The sequence below is a fragment of the Dermacentor albipictus genome, chromosome 1 (genome assembly GCF_038994185.2).
Source record: "Dermacentor albipictus isolate Rhodes 1998 colony chromosome 1, USDA_Dalb.pri_finalv2, whole genome shotgun sequence".
In the NCBI taxonomy this organism is placed as follows: Eukaryota; Metazoa; Arthropoda; class Arachnida; order Ixodida; family Ixodidae; genus Dermacentor; species Dermacentor albipictus.
Genome location: NC_091821.1, coordinates 110,474,094 through 110,488,824, shown reverse-complemented (window position 1 = coordinate 110,488,824; position 14,731 = coordinate 110,474,094). Strand labels below are relative to the sequence as shown.

Below are 14,731 nucleotides of genomic sequence, written 5' to 3'. Positions count from 1 at the left end.
AAGTCCTTCCCACAATGAATATACCACGGTCATTACAACTTTATATGAGGGTCCATGTTGGTGTATGACATTCGACTGCATGCATTCCCATTTGGCAAAATGACAAGGGCATTGATTAGTGAATACATGTGCTTTGGGCTTAGCAGAAAGTCTTTGCGAGGCCTTTTTTTCTTAATCTCACATGCCGGGTGTCCACCTGCTTTTGTGGGTGTCCATTCGCTGTCTCCGTGTTATGTGTTTAAAGAGGAAAAGAACCACGACTTCAGATGGCACGTGACGAAGGAGTAGACAGGACGAGCGGCAACTAGCAACTGAGGTTTACTACCCTGAAACACGTAGCAGCAAAATGTTGCTCATTTGCTAGTTGCCACTCGTCACATCCCATATGAAGTCACGGTTCTTTTCCTTTTTAAACATGCTGGACCAACTGGCCCAAAGTTCCCCCCTCTTGAACCGTGTTATGTGACATGTCATGTTTATTTTCAAAGTCTGTCAGTCTGCAAAAGCGATCTTTCATGTACATGCTAAGCTATTATTTGATGCAGGACGATTTAGTGTCCTATCATGGTAACGTAATGTTATCCATGGGCTAACCATGTGCAGCATTTTGTAATCTATATTATGTACTCAACAGAGTGGAATATCATATGCCAGATCTCATAACCGTAGGTGATTTCTGTAATGAGGAACACTTTATACAATAATCTCAATGCATTTCAGCCTTTGTTCTGGGTGCAACACGAGTGTGCATTTATGGAACAATGCAATTTCCTGGCCATTTTGTTGCAGTTTTTTTTTTCTTTCTTTTCTTTCATTTCACTTTTTCTTTTATCTAAGTTGCTATAAATGCTGTTACTACAAATGCTTATATGCTTATAATTATGCATTTCATGTATTTAATAACAAAATGTCCCATTTCAGTATATTATACTCCAAGACCTCTTTCTTTGTAGTACTCTACAATGTAAAGATGTGTAAAAGACCAATAAAGCAGTAACAGTACTATCACGCAGTTTGCAGTAGGTGGGTTCCTCTCTCGCCTTGTTCCTGACGTCCCAGTAAGTTAAGAAAATTTTGGTCCAATGGTGGAATTTGAAGCAAAATACCTCAGCACAGTAGCTCGATGCTCTGCCTATTAAGCCACAGATGCATGCGTTCTTCTCCCCCCCTCTCATGCCAACAAGCCCTTAGAGACAATTGTCAAGTGTGTCACGTCGTTTAGCAACACTTTGCTTTTAAAATCTAGAACATCTGCACGTGCACTGGTTTTCATTAGGCCACCAATGCAGATATAGGCAGAAAGCTTTCATGTTTCCCACGGGGGCTGGGGCCCGACCAGCTATATATATATATATATATATATATATATATATATATATATATATATGCAGTAGAACCCCGGTTATACATCCCCCCGGTTTTGCGACAACACAGGTTTTACAACAGATTAGTGCAGTCCTGGTGAAGTCCCCATAGAAGCAATGCATTAAAAACCCCAGTTGGATGGATGGAAACAACTTTGTTTTAAATCCGGCAAAGTTTAACAACCAGGGCTCGGGGCTCCCATTAGGGGACTTCGAGGCCTTGCCTCGTCGCCGCCCCTCGGGCCTACTGTACAGCCCACTCTTGCGTCTTAAGGTTGGAGCTGCGCAGAGCGGCAGCCCACTTTGACGCAAGAGCCTCCAGAGCTACTGCCATTGTAACTGATATAACACGACACTCCCACAACATGTGTGAGAGCATTGCTCTACTTTCCTGACATAACTTACAAAGAGCACTCGGGCATTGCGCGGGGAAAATGTGCCGCAATCGCATCGAACTGGCGAAGGTTTGTGTCTGCAGTTGTCACCAGACTAATGCCTGTCGACGTTTCAGTTTGGAATGGGGGGGGAGGGGGTTGGGGGTAGGGCAATAATTGCCTGCCTAGCTGGTAGTGCTTGGTGATGTCATCATATCTGACCAAGTATTCTCGCGTGTTTTGAACCAGGAGTTGCGAACTCGAAGAGGCGGTCTCCGCTTCTGCGTGGCAGGTCAGTTCTCGTGCAGAGCGGTGTGCTACCTCGTTCAAGTTAGGGGGGCCCTCGTCGGTGGGGGTGGCGACGTGCGCTGGGAACCACATGATCGTGGTGCTATCGAAGTGCTGTCGAGTAGCTTTCCTTAGGATCTGGAGAGCCTCGGAGGAAATGTGCCCCTGGGCGTAGTTGCGAACTGCGGATTGTGAGTCGCTAAGCACTACCTCACAGAGGGTGTCGGTAAGCGCAATCGCTACCTCTTCCACTGTTTCTGGGTATTCTGTTGCGACACTACACGCATGCATAAGCCGAGAGTTAACGTCTACGACTACCGCCGCGAAGCAATGTTCGCGTGTGTATTCTGCCACATCTACGAAGCGCGTATTCCTCTTCCCTTCCAAGGAGCGCAGCAATGCCTTGGCATGGGCCTGGCGTCGGCCCCGATTATATTTGGGGTGCATGTTTCGAAGTATAGGGGCGACGATCAGCATGTTGCTGAGGTCGGGTGGAATGACCTGTTTCTGACCGTGTTGGACGTGGTAATTGAAGCCGAGTTTCTGCAGGATGTACCGGCCCGTGGATGTCAGGGACATGCGTTCAAGTTGCGAGGCTCTTTGCACATCCACGATTTCCTCAAGTGGGTTGTATACCCCCAGCTGTAGCAGACAAGCAGTGCTTGTGGACTCCGGTAGGCCAAGGGCGGTCTTGTAAGTCTTGCGCATTAGGGTGTTGATTTTCTCCCTTTCGGTGACATTCCAGTTGTGGAAGCCAGCGTAAAGTAATGTGACTGATTACAAAAGAGTGTAAAAGAGTGTATGAGGCGCATGACGCTATCCTCCTTCATGCCCATGTGCTCGATTGTAATGCGTTTGGTCAGGCGGGTAGCCGCTGTAACCTTGCCTTCGATTTTGCGGATAGCTTCTATGTTCGACCCATTGGCTGCTATATGCATGCCGAGGAAGCATATCTTCGGGATTTGGGGAATACAGGAGCTGTCTTGTGTATAGAGGATTATTTCGTCACATTGGTGCGATTCGCCTGTAGGCTTGGGCTCGCGGTGCAGGCGGTAGATGAGCAGCTCCAATTTGAGTGGAGATAGTCAGATACCTGTGTCTTGGAGGTAGGTTTCAACTGCAGAGACCGCTGCTTGTAAGGTGGATTCTATCTGACCGTCACTGCCCTTGTTGACCCACAGGGTGATGTCATCTGCATACAAGGCGTGATGGAGGCCGTCAATCTCGTCGAGGTAGGCCGGGAGACCCAGCATCACGAGGTTGAAAAGGAGCGGGGATATGACCGACCCTTGAGGATTGCCGGTGCTTCCTAGTGCATGTTCATCAGATGTCATGCTGTCGACCGCGGGGATGACTGTGTGGCGCGACAGGAAGTCTCTGATGTAGTTGTAGCTTCGTTCGTCCTTGTTGAGCTTGTATATTCGGCTCAGGATTGCTGCATGTGCTACATTGTCAAATGCCTTTTCCAGATCTAGGCCGAGGATGACCCGGTTGCCGCTAGTTGGGTCGTTGATAATCTGGTGGTAGAGCTGGAGCATGACGTCTTGAGTGGAGAGGTGTGACCGGAAGCCCACCATAGTGGATGGGTAGGCTCCAGTGTTCTAGAGGTGGCAGTTGATGCGGGAGAGAATGCGTGCTCCATCACCTTGCCAACGCAGGATGTGAGGGAAATGGGCCGCAAGTGATCGAGGCTGGACAGCTTGCCTGGCTTCGGTATCAGGACTGCCTTAGAGCGTTTCCACGCCTCTGGGATGCGACCTGCTCGCCAGCATTTGTTGACATATGCTGTAAGAGCGGTTATCAAGGCGTCATCGAGGTTTCATAGAGTCTTGTTCGTAACCTTGTCGGGACCAGGTGTGAATTGGCCATTAAGGTCGTGGAGAGCTGCGCGGATCTCTGACTCGTGAAATTCTTCATCGAGTGTCACATTTGTCTCTCCAGTGTAATCTCCGTGTTGAACATCGGGTCGTTGAGGGAAGTACTTGTCTAGCAGGCGGACCATAAGCTGTTGATCACTCGTGCTAGCCCCGTTCCTTGTGCAACCAGCGTTGCAGGTTTGCTCGCTGAGCAGACTTGCTCTGCGTTTCCCCCAAGAGGTAATGAAGGATGTGCCACGTGCTGCCCATCAACTGCATTGCAGATGTCATACCACTGTTGGCGGCTTAAGGTCTGGCAATGTTCTTCTAGCTCGTGATTGATGTGTGTGATCTTCTTACGAAGCTTTCGGTTGTGCCTTTGCTTCTTCCATCTTGCGTGTAGTGATGTATTGGCTTCCCGGAGGTGGGCTAGTCGGCTGTCGATCTTGTCAACCTGGACTTCGGGTGCGACCGTCTGTGTCGCCTTATTCATGTCGTCATTGAGCGTCTCCATCCATGCCTCGATGTCGTCAATGTTCTCGGCACCCCGGTTATCCAGCGAAATTTTTCCGCCTAACCCACGTTATACGACGACCCTCGCGAAGCGCGGGACAGAACGGTGGACAAAATAAAAGTGCCGCAGGTCTCTTTGCTCTCTCCCCCACCAGCAGCCGCCCACGACGCTCGCTGTGCTGAAATAGCGCCTTTTCTTCTCCGCAATCACTTTCTCCCTCTCTTCTCGGTGGCGTCGCCTCTCGTCGCTTTGGGGAAGCGTTTCTCTCTCCCCCCAGCAGCAGCCACCCGCGACGCCTGCTGTGCTGAAATAGTGCCTTTTCTTCTCCACAATCACTTTCTCCCTCTCTTCTCAGCGGCATCGCGTTTCTCTCCTTCCAGTTTCCCAGCAGCAGATCGCCTACAAGGTAGCGTGGAGAGGCCTAGGTTTATCGCACGTGTTTTCCGCCCAACTGCACAAGCCGGCTGCAGCCGCTCGATGCCAGCATCATTAAGTGCGTCAAGCAAGGGTACTGGAAGCGGTTAGTGCAGCATCAGCTGGCGGCTATGGAGCGCAGCGAGTCGGAAAAAAAGATCACCGTGTTCGACACCATGCATTTTATTGCCAATTCGTGGAACGCAGCGTTGCGAAGCACAATTGCTAACTCATTCAAGCACTGTGGCTTTAAGCAAGAGACTGCCTCCTCTGCTGGGGACACAACAACCTCGATGCTACTTGAGGCCAATGCAGGCTTCGCCGACGACAATTTCGAGGGTTTAAACCTCACCACGACCTTCGCCGAGTACGTGGAGGCCGACGAAAATGTTGCGATCTGCGGCGAAGTGTCGCTGGATGACGCCATCGAGAAGGCTTTGCCTAGTGCCAACACCACTGCGACATCAAACGAGGACAACGACGGCGCCACAGATGCCGTGCCTGTGCCTACCACGTTCGCCAAGGTGCTACGGCATATAGACGGCATCCGGAACTTCATCTGTTCATGCAACGCCGCAGAGGACCTCCTTTTGGACGATGCCCAACTCGAGTGAAAGCTCTTAGTTCACGGATCAAACAAGGTCTAAAAGAAACTTACCGACTTTTTATAAAGTTCGTGCCCGCTAGTGGGAATTGCGGCAGTCGGCAGTGGACTGCCGTGAAGGTTCATTTGAATAAAGCTTGATTGGTACGTGTACTGCAGCATTAATTCTTATCGCATTTACTTTTTTCGTAATTTGGGTTTCCAAGCCCTGCAGAGTATGTTAGTAGTTTACATTGAAGTTTCTCGTAAATCTGTCCCGCAAAATAAATAGTATTTCTATAGGCATCATTTATTTTCGGATTTTACGATGCCCGCATTTTACGACGCTTTTTCACGGTGCCGAGAAAGCCGTATAATCGGGGTTACACTGTGTATGTATATATATATATATATATATTGCACTTGAAGGAGCTTCATGTGACCCCGAAAAGTTGTTCACTGAAGTGACGGCCTTAGATAATAATTTATAAGACCTCATAATAGGAAACAGTTCAATTTCACAGCCCGAGACCTCTCGGTGGTGTAATCTTCGTGTAATTGTCGCATACCTCGCTATCACTAATTCTGCTTCGCCTTTCTGGCAAAACTGCAACCTCTTTCTGCCTTTTTTTTTTTCTTTTTCTGTGAGTCCAAGTATAAGCGCTCCTGTGCGTGACTGCTGTTGATTCTGATTTCGAATGAGTCCGGCTTGACCTCATTTTGGTTACAGAGTGAATTATACATGGTGCCCCAACTATCATGCACCAAGCCATAAAAAAAGCGCAGTTGCAAACTCAAGGAAAACCTAGTGTATATGGGTTCCAGTACAGTGGAGCAGCCACCAGTAAATCTCTTGTTCCTGAAATTTAATTTGACAATTGCAATTAATTATCTAATTCGATAAATACTGTCCGAGTTATCAAAATGTCATTGAGGCATTTGTAGGCACCCCTAGGCACCCCTAAATGGCTTTGAACTGCTGTGTTTTCAGCAACGTACTAATTGCGTGCAATTTTTTCAGTCTGGCAAACAAACCTCACGAAATATAAAAATACCACATGACTGCGCTTCCACCCGCATCATATATCAGCGCCCTCAATAAGCTGATTGAAAGCAATTGCATTGCCTGTCGCAAACCCGAAGAGACAGCGCATCAGCTTGATAATGGTATGGAAGGAGCACCAACAACAGGTTTCGCGGCTTTGCAGCTATTCCTACCTCTCTACATCACACTTATTATCCGTCTCTCAAGGCCTACTGATCACATTGATAACAAAAGCCCCTTGGTAACGCGGCCAAAACGCCGCTCGAAACGACCATGCACGAAACACAAAAAGCAATGTAATAGGCATAGCATGTTTCAAAATCCTGGCTTTGTTCATACCGCATCGACAGAATGCGCGCAGCTATATTTCATGCCAGAAACTTGCCTCAGACCAAAGCCAAACTAAAGGGACGGTTGAGTTTTCACGAGAGTGCATACATGCTGCAAAAACAGGTGCATGCCATAAAATAAAAGCAAAATAAACAGACCGGGAAGCGGCCCACATGTTGAGAAAGGGCAAAACCAATGCTTTCAAGAAAGTAAATAGCCACTTCTAAATGAGCCAAATTGGCAATAGAGACGCCTGCACAAAAAACAAACACACACAAAAAACATCAGATTTCACTGTGCCCTTATTATCTATGAATTCGAAAGCGCCGTTGAACACCAGCTGCTGCCTAGAGGACATGTTCGACTAAGTCTCCTTCTACAGATACTCAGTACTGAGTCTGCTTTATCACATCTTCAGTGGCTTTCTTGATGACTGACGCTCAAATTCTATGGCAGACCTCCGTTATCCTTGTCTTGAGGTAATCTGATGTCTGTCTCGATCATGTAAGCATGATCTTTCACGTAACCCCAAAGAAAGAAATCGAGTGCAAAGAGGTCAGGTGAGCTAGCCGGCCAGTTTACAGGCCCATGCTTTCCAACCTATTGCGCATGAAAAGTCTCATCCAGCCGGTTTTGTGCTTGGCTGCTGCTGTGTGCTGGTGCTCCATCTTGCTGATACCACAGAAGTGGAAGACGTGACAATGGGAGTTGGCTGAGAAACTCATCCACCACTCCTTCAAAGATTTCATCCACATTCCGCTGTCCAATCAGTGTGTGATAGAAGAACATGGGACTGATTATAGCACCGGCATAAATTCCACACCCCACGTTGAATGACCACTGGTACTGGTGTCGATTGCGCTTTACCCAGTGTGCATTGTAGTCATTCCGATAGTGTGCATTATGCAAATTTACCTGGGCGTTTCTGTGAAAATTGGCTTCATCTGTGCCCATGATGTTGCTCAAAAATTCCGTTGACTCATTGGCTTTGGTGAGGACCCACTTCGAAAAATCTAGACGATTCTACAAGTCCCTATCTTCCAAGTATTTGTGCTGGTTAAGGTGGTACGGGTGAAAGGCCGTCGTTTAGAATCCTTCAAACTGATGACTTGAAAATTGGTACCAGGGCAGCCCTTATATATACCATTATATATATATATATATATATATACCCTTATAACCAACGAGCCGTATGTAAAAATACTGAAAAATATCTATAGCGGCTCCACAGCCACCGTAGTCCTCCATAAAGAAAGCAACAAAATCCCATAAAGAAAGGCGTCAGGCACGGAGATACGACCTCTCCAATGCTATTCACAGCTTGTTTACTGGAGGTATTCAGAGACCTGGAGTGGGAAGAATTAGGGATAAGAGTTAATGGAGAATACCTTAGTAACTTGCGATTCGCTGATGATATTCCTTGCTTAATAACTCAGGGGACCAATTGCAATGCATGCTCACTGACCTGGAGAGGCAACGCAGAAGAGTGGGTCTGAAAATTAATCTGCAGAAAACTAAAGTAATGTTGAACAGTCTCGGAAGAGAGCAGCAATTTACAATAGGTAGCGAGGCACTGGAAGTGGTAAGGGAATACATCTACTTAGGGCAGGTAGTGACGGCGGATCCGGATCATGAGACGGAAATAATCAGAAAAATAAGAATGGGCTGGGGTGCATTTGGCAGGCATTCTCAGATCATGAACAGGAGGTTGCCATTATCCCTCAAGAGAAAAGTGTATAATAGCTGTGTCTTACCAGTACTCACCTACGGGGCAGAAACCTGGAGGCTTACGAAAAGGGTTCTACTTAAATTGAGGACGACGCAACAAGCTATGGAAAGAAGGATGATGGGTGTAACGTTAAGGGATAAGAAAAGAGCAGATTGGGTGAGGGAACAAACACGAGTTAATGACGTCTTAGTTGAAATCAAGAAAAAGAAATGGGGCATGGGCAAGACATGTAATGAGGAGGGAAGATAACCAATGGTTGTTAAGGGTTACGGACTGGATTCCAAGGGAAGGGAAGCGTAGCAGGGGGCGGCAGAAAGTTAGGTGGGCGGATGAGATTAAGAAGTTTGCAGGGACGACATGGCCACGATTAGTACATGACCGGGGTTGTTGGAGAAGTATGGGAGAGGCCTTTGCCCTGCAGTGGGCGCAACCAGGCTGATGATGATGATGATGATGATGACTAGGGCGGCCATGTCCCCACACATTAGCATGAGGGTTTGAGGCCATAAATGCTAGAACATCCGTGCATAGGCTAGGACTCAATGATGGAGTCCTCTGCCACTGTTTCTTGAATCTGCCAGTTTGTCTCAGGTTTTCATAATTTCTGATGATAGTTGACGCATTTGGTCTACTGCCACACTTCCATGATTGATATATATTTGTGGCCTTCCTCTCGTTGTCATTTGCAGCTCCCAAGGCAAGGATCACTTTTACCTTCTGCTCATTAGAGAAAGACATGGTGACTGGGACGAAACAAAATGCACTTTTAAACATTCACACTGACATCAATTCGCTTTTGTGATAATAGGTTTGGTGTAAAAAAAAAAGAGAACCATCCGTGCACTTTATCTACGCTAAGACAACAGCTATCACAGCTTGTTTCCAACAAACACCAAACACACCATGTTACTTCGGCTGAGGCGTGGCAGATAAGGCACTAGCTCGATCGCAATGTTTTACAGTGGAACTGTATATGGCTAGCTGATTCGTCCGTCCATCCATTTGTCACCTGTATGCCGAAAACTCCTCCTGCGCAACCTCATGTGTATGCACACAAAAACAGCAAAAGAGAGGCACATGATTGGCTGCGCCAGTGGTGACGTGGTTGCTCTCCGTCGCAGCCAAGTCTATTCCATCCTGATGCTGCAGCCCGGGCACAAGAACAGGCTAGTGCAGGTGAGCGCAAGCTGCAACTGCGTACCAAGGATCTGGCAGCCTACCAAGCCGTCATTTAAGGAACTGTCGAGATTAACCCAATGATAAACACCGGGGCCGCACGTTTCAGCTGTGCTGGTTAACCACCTGTACAAAGTGCTTGGGTGGTGATTTTTTTTTCTTTATTTCCTTCATTTCGTTCTAGCTAACTCAGCAGGAGTCTGTTCGGGTGGGAGCACAATCACATGGTATTCGCCATATTTTGCAAATAGTAAGCAAATAGTCCATCACTGAAAATACCGCAGTTAGATGTCCATTGACTGTGCCTACAAATGCCTCATTGACACTTTGATAATTATGATAGATGTCTCAAGTTAGATAATTAATTACAATTACCTAATTAAATCTCAGTATCAAGAATTTTGTCACAGAGTTGCATGCCCGCGCCCGTCTCAAGATGGCCGCCATTGCCGCAGCAGCAGCAACGCCGCTTGCACGGCGATGGGGAAGAAAGCTTCCTATTGTCCCTGAGCTCGCCAGACCGGTTTGGTCACGTGTGTCGCCTCAGCGCGGCGGAGAGACGAGGCAGCTCGGCGAGCGGCAGAGCAGCTTGGAGGACGAAGGAGAGGGATCGTGCACCGGGAGACAGCTGAAGATGTGGTCGGCAGGCTGAAACCTCCAGGCCGAAGTCTTTGCCGTTCGACCGACAGACGGTGCAAGTCCGTCAGGATCTTCGGCAGCGAGGTACCAGCAGCCCGACGCTCTTCAGATCGGGATCTCGGCAAGCACGCCCCAGATAAGCCTCGTGTTCCAGGCCGCTCTCAGAACTTTCCGCCGGACTCTTTTTTTCTAATCGCGTTTAATCTTTCATTTATTTATCCATCGCGTGTTAATTTTTGTATGTTCTGTTAGTGTAATGTTTGCCGTGGTTATTGTCGCGTATATTTTGTATTTGTGTCGCGTATTTTGTTTGTTATTTCGCGAGTGTTAATAGCTCCCGTGTGGTGGGCTTAGTGTCGCGCGAGTGGCGTCAGGGCGTGGGTTGTGTGACCCGCACGCCTTCCGCGAGCTAGGGCCCACTACTTGTAGCTGTATGTTCTTTTTCTTTCATGATGTCACGCACATGATTTTATCTTATTAAATTGAATGTGTGTGTTTTACGTCGCCTCCCGTCTCAGGCCTCTGGTTCACGGTCGATCAGGCGTGGACCTTATCGCCGGTCAGCAGTCGAACCCTCACTAAACGCACGCGGGGTGGGTTTGTTGTCGCCCCATCCCCTCCTGTTCGGAGAGTGCGAATTCCCTCACCACCAATCTTTGACAAATTTACTAGCAGCTACTCCACTGTACTGGAAACAATATACACTAGGTTTTCTTCGAGTAACGCATCGTTTTTTTTATATCTTGGTGCATGATAGTTCATTGGACAGGCCCTGGCTGAGCTGCTTATACTTATGACCTCTGCATGCAAGTGACAATATTTCCATCCCTAATAAATGTTTTAAATTATTAGAACTGTTTTTTAAGGAGTCATTAGTTTTGCTTACTGGAAAGAGAAGCCATACTAAGACGCATATTGTTACTCTACGCGGCAGAGCCGAAGAAGAGGAGATGGAAGAAGTGTGCGCAGTGTAGAAAATGCCCAACTGCCTGCGATCTCGTCTCTACGCCCCCTCGATCACCTTGTAAATAAATCGATCTCATCCGTAACAACTTTTGTGGACGGTGCTGGGCAATCCCTCTGGACAACCTGGACACAAGCCAGCACTTGCGCGGACTACCGCCTGAAGACACGGACATGAAGGAACCACAAGCAGCTGGCGGCAGCCATGACACAAGCATGCATGATGACAGTGAGTGCCCCAGGCAAGTCATCTGCTGGATCTCTCAAAAAGAACTGCGCACCTTTTCTGGAAAAGCTGATAAGGATGTCGACGACTCTCTGAAGTATTATCGAAGGGTAAGCAGTCATAATGGATGGAACGCAACAACACGACTTGCTAACATCGTTTTCTTTCTCACTGGAACCTCACTTCCCTGGTTCGATAATAATGAAAGCACGGTGACAATGTGGGAAAGGTTCGTTGACAAAATCAAGAGTCGCTTCGGAGACTCACTTGCAAAGCGAAAGAAGGCTGAGCATACGCTTTCGCGTAGAGCACAGTTGCCCGGAGAAATAGGCACAACTTACATTGAAGAAGTATTGAAACTGTGCAGAATTGTGAACACTGGCATGTTGGATGAGCGGAGCGAAATCCGCCTTGCCACCGGTGCCTTTAGGACGAGTCCGATTGAAAGCCTCTATGTCGACTCGAATGAATGGTCCCTTGATCTGCAGTGGTCATATTCTACTTTTAATTATTTTCTGAAAGTACATGCTAACAAAAAATGTCCTTGTTATCCCACCATAAATGATATGACCTCTGCAAGGCTCTATCATAACAAACCTACAGCCAGAGAGCCATTCTCGATCCGTGTGAGGAAGCTGAGCGAGGATATGTACATGTTCCTATTCATGAGAATCATCTAATGGCTTCTGCCAAGCCATTTGTGCGGTGGTTGTGGCACATCATTGAGTGCGGCACATCATTTGTGGAGGTAATGAAGCACGCACCAGAGGCCCACATTCATATGCATTTTGTGGAATTGCAATTTAAATACTCCTGGCCAGGATGTTACACAGATGCATCTAAATCGCATGCTGGGGTGTCATATGCAGCCGTCGGCCCATCCTTTTCGGAGACCGATGTTCTTCACCCTCACACAAACATCTTTACAGCAGAGGCGTATGCACTATGGTCGGCTGCAAAACACATCAAACGGTTAAAACTACATAAGGCGGTCATATATAGAGACTCATTAAGCGTTGTAAAAACATTGATGTCATGCTGCAACCACAGAAATCCAGTAATTGCAGATCTTTTCTCTCTCCTCTGTACTATTTATGCCTCTGGCCAACATGTAACAGTATGCTGGATGCCTGGACACAAAAGTATTGAGGGTAATGTCCTGGCAGGCTGAATTGCTACCTCCTTAGACACGAAAGCTTGCAACATGTCCATAGCCGTTCTAGTCTCAGACCTAAAGCCATACTTACGGAAAAAAACGAAAATCTACTGGCAGCATAAGTGGGAAATCCTTAATAAGCTCCATGTAGTTAAGCCATATTTAGGATACTGGCCATCGCTGACAAGTCCAGACGAAGTGATGTCCTATTCTGTCGTCTCAAAATAGGGCACAGTTATGGTACTCATAGGTTTTTGTTGACTGGCAGTGAACGTCCAATGTGTAGTAGATGTGGGGAGACATTCAGTGTTCAGCATGTCTTCCTAGAATGTCGCGAAATTCAAGTCGACAGGAAAGGACACTTCCCCTTAGCATATACTCAGTATATACCGCTTCACCTTGCCCTGTTTCTAGGCAGAGAACCACTATTTGACATGCAATCTATTTTATCCTTTTTAAACGACTTTGACATGCTCCATGTTTTCTGTCCAAAAAATTCGTAACACGGCCTCTTGTGAGAGGCCATGGTTGCGATGTCAACCTTTGTTATAGCATTAGCATATGCCTCTGGGCCCTTGTACTCAAGGGGCCCACTGAGGCTGTTGTGCTACTCGTCATCAACAATCACCTGTCCATTTTTATGCATGTAACGCTATTACGCCCTTGTTGTATATCCTATACTTAAAGCATACCCCCCTTCAGTCATTCTCATATTTTTATCCCTTATATATTTTAGGCAATTTACAGCTCTCAGTTTTAGGCCTTTATACAGCCCCGTCACATGAGCCATTAGTCCATTGAGTACTCATCATCACTGCCTTGGCGCTGTTTGGCCACACTTGGCCCTTGCGCCATTAAGCACTACATATCATCATCACTGTCACCGAAATGGAATGCCTGGCATGTAGTCTTCGCCATCCAGAACTTTCGGCCATATCTGTACGGTTGCCATTTCAAGATAATGACGGATCATCATTCTCTTTGTTGGCTTGCTGATTGCTGGATCCTTCTGGACTGCTGGCACGTTGGGCATTACGCCTTCAAGAATATACCTTTTCTGTCGGTTACAAGAGCGGTTGGAGTCATACCGATGCCGACTGCTTGTCTCGTCTCCTGTTGCCACACTCCACCACTAACGATGACGACTTCAACGATTATCTTGCCAGCATACCGAGTTTCTTGACCTCAGCACCTTTAAATGTGAACGTCATGATCCTACACTCGTACCCCTATTGGAGGCTGCCTGCACGTCAGGTCAGATAATGCGCTTCACACTGTGCGACGGCCTGCTTTACAAATAGAATTACTCTGCCAAAGGCGCTTCCTTTCCCCTAGTCGTTCCCGAACACCTGCATTCTGCTATTTTTCACGCCATGCATGATGACATCGCATTGGGCCACCTTGGCTTTGCTCGCGTGCTTCATCGATTATGCCAGCGCTTTTATTGGCTGATGCTATGGAAGAGCACAAGAGAGTACATTGCAAGTTGCCCAGGTTTCCAATGTCATAAGAAGCCGGCGATTCCTACTGCAGACTTTTTACAACCAGTGAAACCACCTACCTTACCATTTGAAAAAGTTGATATCGATTTGCTCGGCCCCTTTCCCAAGAGCTCTACCAGCCATCGCTGGATTATTGTTTATGTCGACTACTTGACGCGCTACACTGAGACTTCGGTGCTTACCTCTGCTACCGCCGCCGATGTGTCGTGCTTTCTGCTTCATTCTGTCATCCTGCGTCACGGCGCTCCACATGTTGTTATAAGTGACCGTGGATGGCAACTCACCGCCAAAGTTGTTGAATAACTGCTGCGCCTTTGCGGTTCTACTTATTGCCATTCAATGCTATACCACCCACAAACAAATGGCCTCACTGAACGCACGAATTGTACGCTTACCAACATGTTGTCACTGCACATCTCAGCTGATCACAGGAATTGGGATGCCGTGCTGCTCTTTGTCAGGTACGTATACAATACAGCCAAGCACGAAGTAACTGGGTATGCACATTTCTATCTGTTGTACGCTCGCAGTCGTCAAATGTTCTTGGACACAATTTTGCCATTCACACCCAA

General features: G+C 47.3%; 1 protein-coding gene across 2 annotated transcripts in view; it reads left to right on the top strand.

Annotated features, from left to right (window-relative positions):
* The window catches only part of LOC135907718 (stomatin-like protein 1), a 122,890-nt gene that overhangs the window by 77,855 nt on the left and 30,304 nt on the right, over positions 1-14,731 (top strand). The gene's annotated exons all lie outside the window — the stretch shown is intronic.